General features: G+C 39.1%; 1 long non-coding RNA gene across 1 annotated transcript; it reads right to left on the minus strand.

Annotated features, from left to right (window-relative positions):
• Window positions 1-250: 250 nt before the first annotated feature.
• LOC135228721 (uncharacterized) lies at window positions 251-12,632 on the minus strand. Its single transcript, XR_010319501.1, has 3 exons — window positions 9,965-12,632; window positions 2,143-2,246; window positions 251-726 (listed from the first exon to the last, which is right to left on the minus strand). It is a non-coding gene; the product is annotated as an uncharacterized LOC135228721 (long non-coding RNA).
• Window positions 12,633-18,810: the final 6,178 nt, after the last annotated feature.

Genomic DNA, 18,810 nt, shown 5'->3' on the forward strand with positions numbered 1-18,810 from the left:
ATGTCTTCCTTTCCTCCTGTCTTCCTGAAAACAAATCCTGAAAAATAAAAAAGAAATCCTTAAACAAGGCATAAGAATGTTCCATAACTAGCCAGGTAAGACCAAGTTCTCAAACAGTGCCCCGCACTTCCCTGTTACATAATTTCTTTCCTCCTCAATAAATACATCAACATTAAGGAAAGGCTGTGACTCTTTCTAGTTCTCCTGAAACACCAAGAAAGAAAACTCTCATTGAATGTCTCCTGTTCTCTTGATCAGTTTCCTGTGAGCTGGCCCAATGTCTGGTGGGTTGTACGGCCTTAAAGCTAAAGAAAAAAAAAATTCTGGTTAATGCCAGAGAGATTACCCAGAGAGATAAAATTCACCATCTCCTGAGGTCATTAAAAACAGTGGGTACGATGTCTCAGGAGTCCCTGGGTGGTGCAAACGATTAAGTGCTTGACTGCTAACTGAAAGACTGGCAGTTCAAACCCACTCAGAGGTACCTTGAAAGATAGGCCTGGTGATCTGCTTCAGAAAGGCCACAGTCTTGAAAACCCTGTGGAGACCAGTTTTACTCTGCATATATTGGGTCATCATGAGTCGCAGTTTCACACGACATCCCCGTTAATTGGCCTAATAACATGTTTAGTGCTTCTTTTCTACCTCCTGGTTCCTTGCATAGTGCCTGGGTTCTTAAAAGCTTCCAAGTGGTCATCCAAGGCACAACAATTGGTCTCTATTCGCCTAGAGCAACAGAGGAAGAAGGAGAATAAGGAACAGGAGGAGATATGGAATGTGTTGCTAACTGCCTCCATGAATAACTGGTGGGGCAGTGGTTAAGAGCTCAGCTGCTAACCAAAAAGGTTGGCAGTTGAAATCTACCAGCCACTCCTTGGAAACCCTATGAGGCAGTTCTACTCTGTCCTACAGGGTTGCTATCAGTCAGAATAGACTTGAGGGCATCAGGGTTTTTTTTTTGGTTGCCATGAGACCATAAGAACTGGATGGTACCCAGCTACTATGACCAAACATTTTGAGCAAAAAGTCTATAGAAGAATCCTGATCAAAACAGGGTAAATGCAGGAAAAAAAAAAGTTACCGGCGAGTTGATTCCGACTCATAGTGACCCTATAGGACAGAGTAGAACTGCCCCATATGGTTTCCAAGGACCACCTGGTAGATTTGAACCACAGACCTTTGGTTAGCAGCAAAGAATTTAAAATTTAAAATGCAGAAAAGAATTTAAAATTCTCATGGAATCCAGAATTTCTGGGGCCATGGGGGCTGAATGAATCCCTGAAACTAATGCGCCGAGATAATCTTTAAACCTTAAACCAAAAAAAATCTCCTGAAGTCTTCCTAAAACTAAACAATAGTCTAGCTTAACTAGTAAAAAATGTCTGCTTTGAGCATTGTGCTCTTTGAAGGACTATATGGGATCAAAGTAACAACAGCAACTCAAAAGATTAGATAGGAACTTTAGGGGGCAGTGAGCTTATGTTAATGTGGGGGGAACAACTCAGAAACGAAAAGGAGAGTGAGAAGAGTTACATAACTCAAAGAATGTAATCAATGTTACTGAATTGTGGTGAATGGGTGTATGTTTTGCTGTACATATTTTCAACAACAATATAAAATTTTAAAAATGATATTATGGTCCCAAGAAGTATGGATGGGGCACAGTGACCATATCAGGCATTGTAGATCGGTGTTGTTATAGTCATTCTACTTTTGTAAAAACAAATACACCCTATGCAATAAAAAAAAAAAAAAAAAACTTTACAGGGGGAAAAAAAAGAATGTAACCAATGTCATTAAGTAATATGTGTGAAATCTGTTGAATTGGAATCACCAAAAATATATTATTTAAAAAATAAATCTCTTTTGTTTTTAAGCACCAAAATTTGAGGTTATTACTACAGCAGAATCTAGCCCATCCTAGCTAACACCCTCTCCCTCCCATGATCTGTGCCATCTGTGCTTTCGATGAGTAAACCTTATATCTCATCCAATGGACGGAAAACAACAGGCTCCATGTGCAAAAAGAAGGCTCCGCTGTTTTGTTTATTTCTTAATGAATTCAGGCTATTTCCCAATGATTAGTGCTTCACCTCTCCTGGAAACAATTTATCCTTTAAGTAATTTATTCTAGATTCTCACCTGAGGACCATATCAAGCTCTATAGTCTTCCTTCTTCCCCTTTCTGAAAAATATACTTCTCTGTCTCTAGTTTTCAGGCATCTCTCTCTTTAATTCCACAAGTCCTAAAAACATAAAAGGGTATTTAGAGGCTTCATTTTCAGGTTCTTACAACCCTAGGACACAATTCATTCAAGTCAAAAACAGAAAGTTTCTCTCTTTTAATCACCCCTTCTGGATTTCATTTCCCTCATTCGGTTACCTCTCACTATTTTGCTATAACCCAAAGGCTGACCGTTTATGAACATGGCCAGCCAGAGGAATCCTTTTCTTCAGATGTCTCTTTCCTGTCTTTCTACACTGGGCTAGTCTCACTGTCCCCTGTTATTCATCACTGCTTAACACTCATTCAACAAACATTTACCAAGTGCCTACTATGTTTCCTTGGAAACTCGATGGGGCAGTTCTACTCTGTCCTACAGGGTCACTATGAGTGGGAATTGACTCGACGGCAGTGGGTAGTGGAACTATGTTTTAAGAAAATGCTTGGTGTGGGATATGGTCTCTGCCCTCAAGGAAGTTACCTTAAAAAATGTCAAGTAGACACTAGACAAGTGGGTAAGAGCCACAACACAAGGGGTCTGGAATGTCCTACATAAGTAGCATAAGAAAGTGCCTAAGAGCGTAAACTAAAAACAGACAGTCCTGGGTTTAAATCTAGGTCTCAATTTCCTCATCTGTGCAACCAGGAAAGTAACAAAGGACTGTTCAAAGAATAAAATCAGACAACACAAGTGTAAAAATGGCATGGCGGGGCATCTGACCTCGTCTAACTTCACATACGAGAAGGAGAATCAAAATCAACAGCCCATGCTGGTTCTTACAAGGCAGGAATCAGACATGCCTCCACCTTTCAACCTTTTTACCAATTATGACACCAACCGTCCCTTCCACGGCACTCTCTACTCCTCTGCTGGGTTTAATAATTTGTTGTAATGACCACAAAGAACTCACAGACAATACTCATAATTATGGAGTTTATTAGGGAAGTAACAGGTTACAATTCAGGTTCAGGAATGCTCAGGATACAGTTCTTTGATCAGGACAGCCTCTTCTCAGTGTCTTTGCAGGCACATCTTTCTCTGGCCCCTTGGCCTCTGCCCTATTCAGGTAAGTGTTACAAAGCTCTTTTAGCTCTGCCGATAAGTAGCCGGAGGCACTCCACTCTGCCAGTAAGCCTCCAGTCCAAAGGTGCTCAACTCTCTTGCTCTGTGGCTTGGGAAGCCCACTTCGCCGTCTCCTGCCAGTCTCCTGATTCTGCTGCCTCTGCTGCCACCATTTCTCTGCGGCTGTTTCTCACCATCTCTGGTGTCACAGCTCTCTGTCTGTCTCCTGAATCTAGGAGGATCTCAGCACAAGGATCCCGCGTCCAAAGGATGCACTCCACTCTTGACTCTTCTTTCCTGGTGGTGTTGAAATCCTCTCTTCCCACCTCCGGGATGGCTCATTTTAAGCCTAGTCAGATGGAAAAACTGACCAATCCCCTCATTAGGGCTGCATACACCTATCTGCATGGTTGTACCCCCACAAGGTGCCATGCGCCTTATTTATATAATTAGCAAACTTGCCAATCCCTTTGGTGGGTTACAAGCACCTCATTCGCATAGTCTCACCCAGTCATTTGGTAGGAGTTACAAAGACCATGCTACAAGGGCCATATTTATTCACTGCACCACAATAAGTTATGCACTTAGCCATATTTAATGCCACTATTATCATGAAGGTGATGGCCAATAATTGAATATTTTAACCATGGATGTGACTCTTCAAATTTGTATCTCAGAAATATTAAGAATTGAATACACTAACAAGAAAGAACAAAGAGTCAGCCTAAAGTCCAGAACGGCAATTAAGAGGCTGATGCAGTAGTCAATGGTTCAAATAAGAACCTGAACCATAGCAGAAGGGATGAAAGCAGAGGAACGATTTCTAGGATATTAAGACAGAATTAACAGAACTTAGTAATCAAGTGACTATGGGAGGGTGATGGAAGGAGGAGTTAAGAACGACTTTTGAATTTATGACTTCTGGAACTGAGCAGATGATAGCACCATTCACCAACGAGGCAAACACAGAGAGTAACAGAATTTTCGGGGAAAGGAAGACGATAAATTTAATTTCAAGCACACGAAATCTGAAGATGCCATGAAACATTATAAGGGGGTAGTGGCGGTTCAGGGGTAGAATTCTTGCCCTCCATGCAGGAGATGCAGGTTTGATTCCAGGCCAATGCACCTCATGTGCAGCTACCGCCTGTCTGTCAGCGGAGGCTTGTGTGTTGCTATGATGCTGAATACGTTTCAGTGGAGCTTCCCGACTAAGACAGACTAGGAAGAAAAGCCTGCCGATCTGCAACTCATCATGGGGACAGGACGGCACAAGACCAGGCAGCATTTCATTCTGTTGTGGATGAGGTCTCCGTAAGTCAGGGTGGAATGCTAGCAACTTGACTCAATGGCCACTAACAACCATGACTAATGGCCTTTGAGCATCTTTTCATATGCTTATTGCCCATTTGGATAGTTCTTTAATGAAATGTCTAGTCAAGTCCTTTGCCCATTTTTTAACTGAGTTGTTCGTCTTTTTGTTGTTGAGTTGTTGCTGTTGTTCTTGCTGTCAGCTGTTGTTGAGTCCGCCTCTGATTCATGGAGACCCCATGCACAACGGAATAAAATACTGCCTAGTCCTACACCACTCACATGATCAGTTGCAGAATGGACCGCTGTGATCCATGGGGTTTTCATTAGCTGATTTTTCAGAAGATTGCCACCGGCCTTTCTTAGTTCATCTTAGTCTGGAAGCTCCACGGAAACCTATTCGGCATCATATTCAGCAAATCTCCACTGACAGACAGGGGTCTCCCACAAAGAGGTTGAGAATTTTACCACTGAGTCACCACAGATAAAACCCAAACCCGTTGCCATCAAGTTGATTTTGACTGACAGCGATTCTATAGGACAAAGTAGAACTGCCCCACAGGGTTTCCAAAGAGTAAGTGGTGGATTCGAACGGCCGGCCTTTTGGTTAGCAGCCTTAGCTCTTAACCACTGTGCCTTAATGTATATTCTGGATATTACATGCTTCCCAAATATTTTCTCCCATTCTGTAGGTTGTTTCTTTACTTCCTTGATAAATTTCTCTGATGCACAGAAGCTTTTAATTTTGATGAAGTCCAATTTATCTATTTTATCTTTTAGTGTTCATGCTTTTGGTGTCATATGTAAGAATCCACTGTCAAAAACTAGGCCCTGAAGCATTATCCCTATTCTAAGAGTTTCATGGTTTTAGTTTTTACACTTAGTCATTGATCCATTTTGGTTTAATCTTTATATATGGTATGAGATATGAGTCAAACTTCAATCTTGTGGATAGAGAGATCCAACGGTCCCAGCATCTTTGTTGAAGAGACTGTTTTTTCCCCCACTGAAGGGACTTGGCACCGTAGTTCAACACTAGTTGCCCACAGATACATGCGTTTATTTCCGGACTCCCAATTCTAGCCTGTTGCTCTATATCTCTATCTGTATACTGGTACCAGACTGTTTGGATTACTATAGCTTTATAGTACATTTTGAAATAGAAGTGTGAGTCCTCCTACTTTGTTGTTCTTTTTCAAGATTGCTTTGGCTATTGGGGGCTCTTTGCAATTCCATATGAATTTGAGGATTGGCTTTTTTTACTTCTGCAATAAAGACTATTGGCATTTTGGTAGGAATCATGTTGAATCTCTAAGTCACTTTGGGTAGTATTTCTATCTTAACAATATTAAGCCTTCCAATCCAAGAAGCGTCTTTCCCTTTATTCAGATCTTCTTTAATTTCTTTCAATGATGTTTTTCTACAGTTTTCAGCATACACTGTTTTCACCTTCCTGGTTAAATTAATTCCTTGGTATTGTATTATTTAAGATATCATTGAAAATGGAATTGTTTTCTAAATTTCCTTGTCAGATTGTTCATTGCTTTTAGCTAGCAGCTGAGTCCTTAACCATTGCACCATCAGGACTCCTTAAGTCAAGGTAATCCTGATTAATTTTATACAGATAAAAAAAAAATCTGTGAAGTCTCTTCTCTAAATTACCTTCAGTAAGGTTCTCATAAATATTCCCCACAATTAACTTTCATAGTACCTACCAACAATTTACTCAAACACAGAGTTAGTTCATAGAAACAAATAAACTATTACTTCTATTTCTTTATGGTTGGGTAAATCTGTAGTGTTATCAGTAATTAAAATACTCCGATTGTATCCCCACTTGTACTTTGCAATCGCTTTCAGTTAAGGTGTTTACTAAACCTAATCTTGTTTGTCTAATTAAGATTCCCATTAAGATAATGCTTAGGGTCACTATGAGCCAGAATCCAACAGTTTCAGACAATGCTTGTTCCACAATTATTTGCAGTTCACAGTTCAGTATTTTTTATTCATCATTTTCTGAAATTCTTTTCTTTTTCTTCCGGATATAATTATGCACTCATTTGCTCTGCAGGTAACACTTTCTTTAGCCATATGAAGTCAAAATGTAACCATCAATTTAAATTCCGTCATGTATTTTATACGTTAAAAGTATATTCAAGTCTTAAATGAAAGGCCAAAACTTTCCTTCAAAGCCCAATTCAATCGCCTCATCTGTGGCAGACTAGCCTAACAAGAGACACAAACTGACGTTCAACAATATCTGAGGGACAACTCTTAGGAGACTATCTGGTTTAAAAACGGTTGTTAAGAGGACCCTTCCATATGTACAGATTACTGAGTTCCTCAAAGAAGTTTGCTCATGTGGGTTGTATCTACTAATGTTTACTGTACTCCAAATTGAAACTCAACATTTTTAAAACTATTTTTAAATTCATTTCATAATAAAATATCATTTACCTATTAACAGAAACAAATTTTCTATGAAAAGAATTACCTTCAAAAGAATTTTGTGAAAAGAGTAGCACAGTTTCACATTTTTAAAAAACTCTTTAATGTCTGAAAAGAAAGAAGTTGGTGTCTCATAGCCATTTCTTCATTTAATGTGTTGAAATAAACTGTCTTCATTCAAGAACATGCAGAAAATCTCTACTCACACAAAACAGCCTTTTCAGATTGTGGATATTCGTCTTTGATAGGACATCAAAACTTGACCGACAGAAAACATATTATACAGCTACAGCAATCAAAACGGTCTGGTACTAGTGTAACAACGGACACACGAATCAATGGGATAGAATTGAGAGTCCAGAAATAAATCCACACATCTGTGATCAACTGATTTTGGATAAGGGTGCTAACTAAGTTCCATTCGATACGGAAAGAAAAGTCTCCTCTATGAATGGTGTTAGGAAAATTGAATTTCCACATGCAGAAAAATGAAACAGGATCCATGCCTCACACCATATACAAAAACAAATTCAAAATGGAGTAAGAACCTAAATGTGAAAACTAAAGCCATAACATTGTTAGAAGAAAATGCAGAGGCAATGCTGTTGGGCCTAGTTTTGAACAATGGATTACCTAAACAATAACAAGAACACAAACAGCAAAAGGTAAAATAGATAAATGGGACCTCATAAAAATTAAAGGTTTCTGTTCATCAAAACACTTTACCAAAAAGTGAAAAGGCAAGCCATCGACTGGGAGAATATCTTCGGAAGCCATATATTTGAGAAGAATCTAAAACCCAAAATACATATAAAGTCTCAACAATCTAACAACAAAAAGACAACCCAATCAAAAAATGGGCAAAGGTCTTGAATAGACATTTCACCAAAAAAGACATTCAAATGGTCAACAAACGCATGAGAAGATACTCAACATCATTAGTCATCAAGAGATGCAAATCAAAATCACAGTGAGGGTGCATTTCACTTCCGTCAGGTTGGTGGCATAATGGCTAAGAGCTCAGCTGCTCACCAAAAGGTCAGCAGTTCGAATCCACCAATTGCTCCTTGGAAACCCTATGAGGTAGTTCTATTTTGTCCTATAGGGCTGCAATGATTTGGAATCTACTCAAAGGCAACGGGTTTTTGTTTGTTTAGGTTGGCTTAAAAAAAAAAAAACCAAAGTAACGAATATGGGCAGGGCAAGGATGTGGGGAAATTGGAACCTTTATCCATTGCTGGTGGAATGCAAAATGGTAGGACCACTGTGGAAAACAATGTAGCAGTTCCTCAAAACACTATCAGATAACCTAGCAATTCCACCCCTAGGCATATACCACAAAGACTTTAAAACAGAGACTCAAAGAGAGACTTGTATACCAATGTATATTGCAGCACTATTTAGAACAGCCAAAACAACTTAAATGCCCATCAACAGATGAATGTATAAACAAAAATGTGGTGCATACATACAATGGAATACCATTCAGTCAGTAAGAGAAATGAAGTCTTGATACATGCTTTAATATGGATGGAGCGTAAAGACATTATGCTGAGTGAAACAAGTCGATCATAAAAAGATAAATATTGTATGACCTCACTTATAGAAAAAGATAAGAAAAGGCAAAAGCATAGAGACCAAAGTTCCTTAGTGGCTACTGGGGCAGGAAGCAGGGGAAAAAAGAAGGTTACTGCTTATAAGGAACCAAGGTTTGGGTTACGGAGATGGAAAAATTATATTCGTTAAAGTCAAAGTTACACAGCCAATTAATGAAACTGCTGTCATTAAGGTGCACACCTGTAAAAAGCTGAATTGGCAAAAGTTGTGCAACAGATATGTTTACAAAAGCAACAAAACAACGACAAAAAGAGAGGAGCTGCTAAGGCTGCTTCTGTACAACCAAATACCTCCTGGGATTTGGTTCCTTGGTTCAGAAGTTTAGGGTCATGGTTTCATGGGACATCCAAGTTAACTGGCCTAATACTGTATTCAGTGCTTTTGTTCTACCTTCCTGTTTGCTGTGTAGTGGCTGGGGTCTTCAAAGCTTGCAATCTGCCATCCAAGGCACAACAACTGGTAACTATTTGCCAGGAGAAAGAGAAGAAGGAGAGTCAGGCACAGGAGGTGGAAATGGAATGCATGGATAATTGCGTCCATGAACAACTCTCTCATTTGCCAGGCGACCAGAAGAACTGGATGGTGCCTGACTACCATTACTGAACATTTTGATCCAAGATTCTACAGAAGAATTCTGATCAAAAGTGGGAAAAATGCATAACACAACTTCAAATCTCAGAGACTCCAGACTTTGTGGAGCCATGGGGGATGGACAAACTTCTGAAATCACTACCCTAAGATAACCTTTAAACCTAAAACCAAAAATATCCCCTGAAGTCTTCTTAAAACCAAACAATACTTCAGCTTAACTAGTAAAGAAAGCCTTGAGCATTATGTTCTTTGAAGACTTATTTATGTGGGATCAAACTGACAACACGATTCAAAAGATTATGTAGGAGTCTTAGGGTTTATGCTTATGGGGGAGGATTATCTCAGAAAAGGAGGGTGAGAATGCTTGCACAATTCAAAGAATGTAATCAGTGTCACTAAATTGTATACGCAGAAAGTGTTGAACTGGTATGTATTTTGCTGCATATACTCTCAGCAACAACAACAACAAAAGACTATTTTAAAGAGGCAAGGAAAAAAAAGAAAACTATTTCATAGACAAAAACATCTAAAAGAATAAAATACCTAGGAATTAATTTAACCAGGGAGGACAAAGACTTTTAACTGAACAACATAAAACATTGCTGAAAGAAATTAAACACCTAAATAAATGAAAACACATTCCACATTCTTAATATTGTTAAAATGTCAATACTACTCAAACCAATCAACAGATTCAATGCAATCCTTACACAAATTCCAACAGTTTCTTGGCAGAAATGGGAAACTCAATCCTTGAATTCATATGAAACTGCAAGGGGCTCCGAATAGCCAAAGCAACCCTGAAAAATAAAAACAAAGAGGACTCAAACTTCTCTATTTCAAAAACTGGTATAAAGCTACAGTAATCAAAACAATTTGGTGCTGGTATAATGACAACTTTTTTTATTTTTTTTTTTATAATGACAAAGATATAAAGAAATTAAATAGAATTGGGAGTCCAGAAATAAATTCATTTTCTATGGTCAACTGATTTTTTTACAAGGTGCCAATTGTATTCAATTGGGGAATAGTTTTTAATAAATGGTGCTGAGCAAAAGAATGCAAAAGAATGACATTGGACCCATACCTCACACCATGTATGAAAATTAACTCAAAATAGATCAATGATCTAAATGTCAGAACTAAAAGCTTAAAATGCTAAGAATAAAACACGCTTTGGGATCCAGTTTCTGACAGTGGATTCTAAGATATAACACCAAAAGCATTAGTAACAAAAGATAAAACAGATAAATCCAGTTCTCCAAATGTAAAAACTTCCAAAGGATTTTATCAAGGAAGTTAAGAAAACCTACAGAATCCGAGAAAATATTTAGGAACCATGTATCTGATAAGGGTTTAGTACCCAGAATATTAAAAAAAAAAAAAAAAAAACCCTACAACTTAACAACAAAAAACAAACCACCAAATTTAAAAATGGGCAAAGGATTTGAACAGACATTTCTCTAAAGAACATACAAACAGTCAATAAGCACATAAAAAGATGCTCAACACAAGGGAGAATAAAGGAAACCAAAGACACAAGGGAAAGATTAACTCAAAGAACTAATGGAACACAACTACCACAGCCTCCACCAGACTGAGTCCAGCACAACTAGATGGTGCCCGGCTACCATCACCAACTGCTCTGACAGGGATCACAACAGAGGGTTCCAGACAGAGTTGGAGAGAAATGCAGAACAAAATTCTAACTCACAAAAAAAGACCAGACTTATTGGCCTGACAGAGACTGGAGAAACCCCTAGAGTATGGCCGCAGACACACTTTTAGCTCAGTAATGAAGTCATCATTCCTGAGGTTCACCCATCAGCCAAAGATTAAACAAGCCCATAAAACAAAAGGAGACTTAACAGGGCACACCACCCCAGGGGCAAGGACAAGAAGGCAGCAGGGGACAGGAAAGCTGGTAATGGGGAACCCAAGACTGAGAAGGGGAGAGTGTTGACATGTCGTGGGGTTGGCAACCAATGTCACAGAACAGTATGTGTATTAAATGTTAAATGAGAAACTAGTTTTTTCTTTAAATCTTCACCTAAAGTACAATAAACAAAAAAATAATTTAACTTAAGGGAAAAAAAGATGCTTGACACGTCGTTAATCATTAGGGAAACGCAAATCAAAACCACAATACCACTTCACTCTCACTAGGATAACTATTACCAGAAAAATGGAAGATAAGAAGTATTGGCAAGGATATGGAAAAATTGGAACCCTAATCAATTGTTGGTGGGAATGTAAAATGGTGTAGTTGCTGTGGAAAAGTTTGGTGGTTCCTCATAAAGTTAAACAGAATTACCATATGACTCCGCCGTTGCACTGTTAGGTATATACCTACCCAAAAGACTTGAAAGCAGGGTGTGATCATTATGGTTGTGTTTCAAATTGATTGGGCTGTGACTTTCAGTGGTTTGGCAGTCGTATAATGATGTAATCACTTCCATGATAAGATCTGATGTAATGTAATCATCTCAATGATGGGATCTGCTGTGAGTCGCCAATCAGTTGAAAGGGAGTTTCCTTGGGGGTGTGGCCTGCAACCAATATAGGTAGACTTTCTGGCAAGGGTCATGGACTTTTGCTCATTCTGGACTCTGCAGCTGGCTCCTGTTTGTCTGACCTCCAGTTATTGGGACTTGAGCTAGCAGCTTACCTGCCATCTTGCCTGCCCATTTTGGGTTCCCCAGCCCTGCCGCTATGTGATTCATGAGAAGTCTCCAGCCTAATCCACGGATTTAGGATGTTCCAGCCTCTACGACCACATTAGCCATTTCCTTCACACAAATCTCTCTCTATATGTACTTATCCGCTTTACTGGATTTGCTTCTCTAGAACACCCAGCCTAAGACTCAGGGTCTTAGTTTCCTGCTTACCAATGTTCACTGGAGTATTATTATTGTTGTTGTTGTTGTTAGATGCCATCGAGTTGGTTCCAACTAATGGTGACCCTATGGAAAACAAAACGAAAAATTGTGTAGTCCTGTGCCATTCTAACAATTGTTGCTATGTTTGAGCCCATTGTTGCAGCCACTGTGTCAATCCACCTCGTTGAGGGTCTTCCTCTCTTTCACTGACCCTCCATCCACCTTACCAAGCGTGATGTCCTTCTCCAGGGACTGATCCTTCCTGATAACATATCCAAAGCATGAGAGAAGTCTTGCAATCCTTGCTTCCAAGGAAAACTCTGGTTGTACTTCTTCCATGAGAGATTTGTTCGTTCCTCTGGCAGTCCATGGTATACTCAATATTCTTCGCCAACACCATTAATTCAAAGGCATTGATTCTTCTTCAGTCTTCCATATTCACTGTTCAGCTTTCGCATGCAGATGCAATTTAAAACACCATGGCTTGGGTCAGACACACCTTAGTCTATAAGGTGACATCTTTGCTTTTTAACACTTTAAAAAGGTCTTTTGCAGCAGATTTACTCAATGTGTCCTTTGATTTCCTGACTGCTGCTTCCATGCGTGTTGATTATGGATCCAGTAAAATGAAATCCTTGACAACTTCAATTGTTTCTCTGTTTATGATGATGCTGCTTACTGGCCCAGTTGTGAGGATTTTTGTTTTCTTTATGTTGAGGTATAATCCATACTGAAGACTGTAGTCTTTGATCTTCATCAATAAGTGCTTCAAGTCTTCTTCACTTTCGGCAAGCAAGGTTTTGTCATTTGCATATTGCAGGTTGTTTAACGAGTCTTCCTCCAATCCTGTTGCCTCATTCTTCTTAATATAGTCCATCTTTTTGGATTATTTCCTCAGCATACAGATTGAATAAATATGGTGAAAGCATACAACCCTGACACACACCTTTCCTGACTTTGAACAATGTAGTATCCCCTTGTTCAGTTCCAACGACTGCCTCTTTATCTATGTACGGATTCCTCATGAGCACAATTAAGTGTTCTGGAATTCCCATCCTTGGCAATCATCCATAATTTGTTATAATCCGCACAGTCAAATGCCTCTGCTCAGTGAATGTAAAACAGAGGTAAACATCTTTCTGGTTATCTCTGACTTCAACCAAGATTCATCTGCCATCAGCAATGATATCCCTCTTTCCACCTCGTCTTTGGGATCTGGCTTGAATTTCTGGCAGTTCCCTGTTGATATACTGCTGCAGCTCATTCTAAATGATTTTCAGCAAAATTTTACTTGCGTGTGATATTAATAATACTGTTGCATAATTTCTGCATTCAGTTGGATCACCTTTATTTGGAATGAGCACAAATACCGATCTCTTCCAGTTGGCTGGCCAAGAAGCTGTCTTCCAAAATTTCTTGGCATAGACAAGTGAGCACTTGCAGCACTGCATCTGTTTGTTGAAACATCTCAACTGGTAGTCCATCAATTCCTGGAGCCTTGTTTTTCTGCCAATACCTTCAGTGCAGCTTGAGCCTCTTCCTTCAGTACCATCGGTTCTGTTGGCCAATTCTTTTTGGTACAGTGACTCTGTGTATTCCTTCCATTGTCTTTTGATGCTTCCTGTGTTACCTAATATGTTCCTTGTAGAAGAAGCCTTCAATATGGCATCTCCAGGCTTGAATTTTTTCTTCAGATCTTTCAGCTTGAGAAACGTCCAGCATGTTCTTCCCTTTTGGTTTCCTAACTCCAGGTTACTTTACTTTGTCTTCTGGAGCCACCCTTTGAAATCTTCTGTTTGGCTCTTTTACTTCATCACTTCTTCCATTTGCTTTAGATACCTGATGTTCAAGAGCAAGTTTCAGAGTCTCTTTTGACATCCATTTTGGTCTTTTCTTTCTTTCTTGTCATTTTAATGACCTCTTGCTTTTTTGACGTATGATGTCCTTGATGTCATTCCACAACTTGTCTGGTCATTAGTGTTCAACGTGTCAAATCTATTCTTGAGATGGTCTCTAAATTCAGGTGGGATATATTCAAGCCTGTACTTTGGCTCTCTTGGACTTGTTCTTATTTTCTTCAGCTTCAACTTGAACTTATATATGAACAGTTGATGGTCTGTTCTGTAGTCAGCCCTTGGTCTTGTTCTGACTGATGATACTGAGCTTCTCCATCATCTCTTTACACAGATGTAGTTGATTTGATTCCTGTGTATTCCATCTGGTGAGGCCCGGATGTATAATCGCCACTTATGTTATTCAAAAAAGATACTTGCAATGAAAAAGTCATTGGTCTCGCAAAATTCTATCCTGCCATCTCCAGCATCGTTTCTATCACCGAGGCCATATTTTCCAACAACCAATCCTTCTTTGTTTCCACCTTTTGCATTCCAATCACCAGTAATTATCGATGCATCCTGATTGCATGTTCAATCAATTGGAGACTGCAGAAGTTGGTAAAAAATCTTTAATTTCTTCATCTTTGACCTTAGTGGTTGGTGCGTAAATTTGAAAAGTAGGTCACGTTAACTGATCTTCCTTGCAGGCGTATGGATATTACCCTATCACCCACAGCATTGTACTTCAGGATAGATCCTGAAATGTTTTTTGATGATGAATGCAATGCTATTCCTCTTCAGGTTGTTGCTGCTGGCATAGCAGACCATATGACTGTCTGATTCAAAATGGCCAATACCAGTCCTTTTCAGCTCACTAATGCCTAGGACATTGATGCTTATGTGTTCTATTTTGTTTTTTATGATTTCCAATTTTCCTAGATTCATACTTTGTACATTCCAGGTTCCAATTATTAATGGATGTTCGCAGCTGTTTCTTCTCATTTTGAGTCGTGCCACATCAGGAAATGAAGGTTCTAAAAGCTTGACTCGATCCACATCATCAAGTTAACTCTACTCTGAGGAGGCAGCTCATCTTCTGGGACAGTCTCTGACAATGTTCCACTGCTATCCATAAGGTTTTCACTGGCTAATTCTTTTCAGAAATAGACCACTACGTCCTTCTTCCTAGTCTGTCTCAGTCTGGAAGCTCCACTAAAACCTGCCTGCCATGGGTGACCCTGTTGGTATCTGAATACCAGTGGCAGAGCTTCCAGCATGACAGCAACATGCAAGCCCCCACAGTACGACAAAATGACAGACACGTGGGGGAAGCAGTATTAACAACTGCCAAAAAGTGGAAACAACCTAAGTATCCATCAACAGATGAATGGATAAAATGTGGGAAATCCATACAATGCAGTAATTCAGCCATGAAGAAATATGAAGTTCTGATACATGGTAAAACATGGATGAACCTTGAAAAGATTATACTGAGTGAACTAAGTCAGACACCACTGGACAATATTGTATGACCCACCTATATAAAATACCTAGAATAGGCAAATGCATAGAGATCAATGTTTATTAGAGCTTACTAAGGGCAGGTGGGAGGGGAAAATGGAAAGTTATTCCTTAAGGAGTACGGAGTTTCTGTTAAGGATGATAACAAAAAAAATTGGAAATGGATAGGGATGACAACTGCACAGTATGGTGAATGTAATAAATGTCACTAAATTGTACACATACAAATGGTTGAAATGCCAAATGTTTTGTTATACGTATTTTACCACACAGACATACAAAATCCATTTGTCTAACGTGCTCTTTGAATGGGATCTTTACCTACGTGTGATTTCGTAATGCCATCTGGAAAATGTTGGTTTACTGAGTTATTCAGTTCTTCCAAATGTTGACACAGTTCATTATATAATATCACTATTACTATCATTATTACCACAAATATCTTTACTAGAATGCTATCAAGCTCAAGGTGGCCCATACAGATTTCCCCAAATTCTAATTTTTGCCTGAAAGCTCCAATTTTATTAGTAACAAGTTCATTTTGTTCATTTTCAAAGAGATGTTTGTCAAATACCCAAGTCTGAAAAACCATGGTTTTTCAGTTGTTCTTTCAATTAAAGAAGATATTACATGAAAATGGGGAGGAGGGTAGCTGAGCTAGCAACTCAATCACACAAATTCTTTTCCTCTGCAGCACATACCCATTTTATCACACAGATACTCTAGAGCCAAGTAGAGTAAAATTTAATTTGTACTGAAAAAGAATCTGAAGGAAAAATGAGGTTTTTTTTTTAACTGTATGACGTGAAGTATTCATGACAGAGAAGAATACACACTACTAGACAATTCAGTGCCACTGCCTTGATTTCCTGCTAAGGTATCAGCTGTTTTACTCAGCATTGCTTTTGTATCTTTCATCCAAACATCAAAGAGAAAAGGGCATATAATATTTTAGTATTAATATGAACAGGTTTTACTCCTAAGGGTTCAAGGACTACACTTTGAAAACTACTGACTTACATATACAAACAAGTCTTTAAAATGTAAGATATGTGCATATTTAAATTAAAACTAAAAAGCCTATTGCCAGTGGAGACCATTTCGACTCATAGTGACCCTGTAAGATAGAGTAAAACTGTCCCATCAGGTTTTCAAGGCTGTAGTCTTTTTTTTTTTAGTCTTTACAGAAGCAGACCAGCACATCCTTCTCCCACACAGCAGCTGGATTTGAACTGCTGACCTCTTGGTTAGCAGCTGATCACTTAACCACTGACCACAAGGGATCTAAAACGTCTCCAGACGTCAAAATGTCCCCCAGAAGCAAAATCCTATCCTACCCAACATTGAGAAGTAGTGTTTTGAAGGAAAACCATCTAGGAAGTCTAACCTTGACTGTTTTTTTTTTTTAACAACAACAACAAAAAAGTAATAAACTCAATTTTAGGTCTATCTTCCCACCTTTCCTAAACTTAATTATTTGATGATGGAATGCAACTGTCCATTCTGAGTTCCACCTACAAACAACACCTGAATAACATTACCAAATTAAACTTTTCCTACTAGGGAAATGAGATTACCAATTTCAGGAGTGATATCTTCTATATCTCACGCGGATTAGAGAGGGCAGATAGACCAAGGTTTCTCAACCATGGGAGTGCACATCAAAATAACCTGAGGTGCTTTTTTAATATATGTCAGGATACCATCTAAGCCACACCAGATCAGAATTCATTCAGCAATTACTTGAGTGTCCACTATACACAAAGCACTATAATAGGTGATAGGGATTGTCTCAGATATCTAGTGCTGCCGTAACAGAAATACCACAAGTGCACGGGTTTAACAAAAAGAAATTCATTCTCTCACTGTCTAGTAGGCTACAAGTCTAAATTCAGGGCGCTAGATCCAGAGGAAGGCTTTCTCTCTCTGTCAGCTCTGGAGGAAGGTCCTTGTCATCAGTCTTTCCCTGGTCTGGGAGCATCTCACACAGGAACCTTGGGTCCAAAGGACAAGCTCTGCTCCTGGCACTGCTTTCTTGGTGGTAGGAGGTCCCCAACTCTCTGCTTACTTCCCTTTCATCTCTTCAGAGATGAAAGGTGGTGCAGGCCACATCCCTGGGGAACTTCCTTTATACTGGATCAGGGATGTGACCTGGTAAGGGTGTTAAAATCCCACCCTAATCCTCTTTAACATAAAATTACAATCACAAAATGGAGGACAACCACACAATACTGGAATCATGGCCTAACCAAGTAAACACATACATTTTTGAGGGGGACATAATTCAATCCATGACAGGGATACAGCAATACATAAAAGACACATGGTCCCTGTCCTCTTAAAGTTCACATTCCAGTACAGGGAGACACCATAAACATGTAGACAAATAAACAGGATTACCTCAGTCTATTAAAAAAACAAAACACAAGGGAAAGTTTAGTCCAAAGGACGAATGGACCACAACTACCACAATCTCTGCCAGGCTGAGCCCAGAACAACTAGATGGTGCCCGGCTTCCACCACCAACTGCTCTGATAGGAATCACAATACAGGGTCCTTGGATAGAGCAGGAGAAAAATGTAGAACAAAATTCAAATTCAAACACACAAAAGAACACCAGACTTGCTGGTCTGACAGAACCTTGAGAAACCACAAGCCTATGGCCCCTGGATACCCTTTTAACTCGGTACAAAAGTACTCCAGAGGCTCCCTCTTAGGCCAAAGATGAGACAGGTCTATATGGCAGACGATAACACACCTGAGGAACTGGCTGCATAATTTAACCATGTTTATGAGACTAAATGAACACACCAGCCCAAAAGCAAAGATAAAGAAAGCAGGAAGGGACAGGCAAGTGAACAAATGGAAACAGGGAACCCGGCATGAAGGGGAGAGTGTTGACACATCAAAGGGTTGGCACCCAATGTCCTAAAACAATTTGTCTATTAATTCTTTAATGAGAAACTAATTTGCTCTGTAAACTTTCACCTAAAACATAACTAAAAAAAAAAAAGGCAAATAGAAAGAACTATAATGGGACCAATTTCACTACATTCTCACCAATATCAGTAAAGATATTATCAAAGTACTCAATGTTCTAAGTGAAAGTTGTATTTTTGTATTTAGAAAGGCCATCATGTCCATACATTCAAAATTACTTGTTCTATGTTTGGTGGTGGGCAAAACTATGGCTCCTACTCTTTGGGAAATTTTAAGCTCAAGACTAAATAGGTAAATTCTCTCACCGTTTCAATTTTAACTTACAGCAGTTCAATGAAAACAATGTTAAATTCCTGAAAAAAGTAGAATTTAATGGTTTTA

The sequence above is a fragment of the Loxodonta africana genome, chromosome 27 (genome assembly GCF_030014295.1).
Source record: "Loxodonta africana isolate mLoxAfr1 chromosome 27, mLoxAfr1.hap2, whole genome shotgun sequence".
NCBI lineage: Eukaryota > Metazoa > Chordata > Mammalia > Proboscidea > Elephantidae > Loxodonta > Loxodonta africana.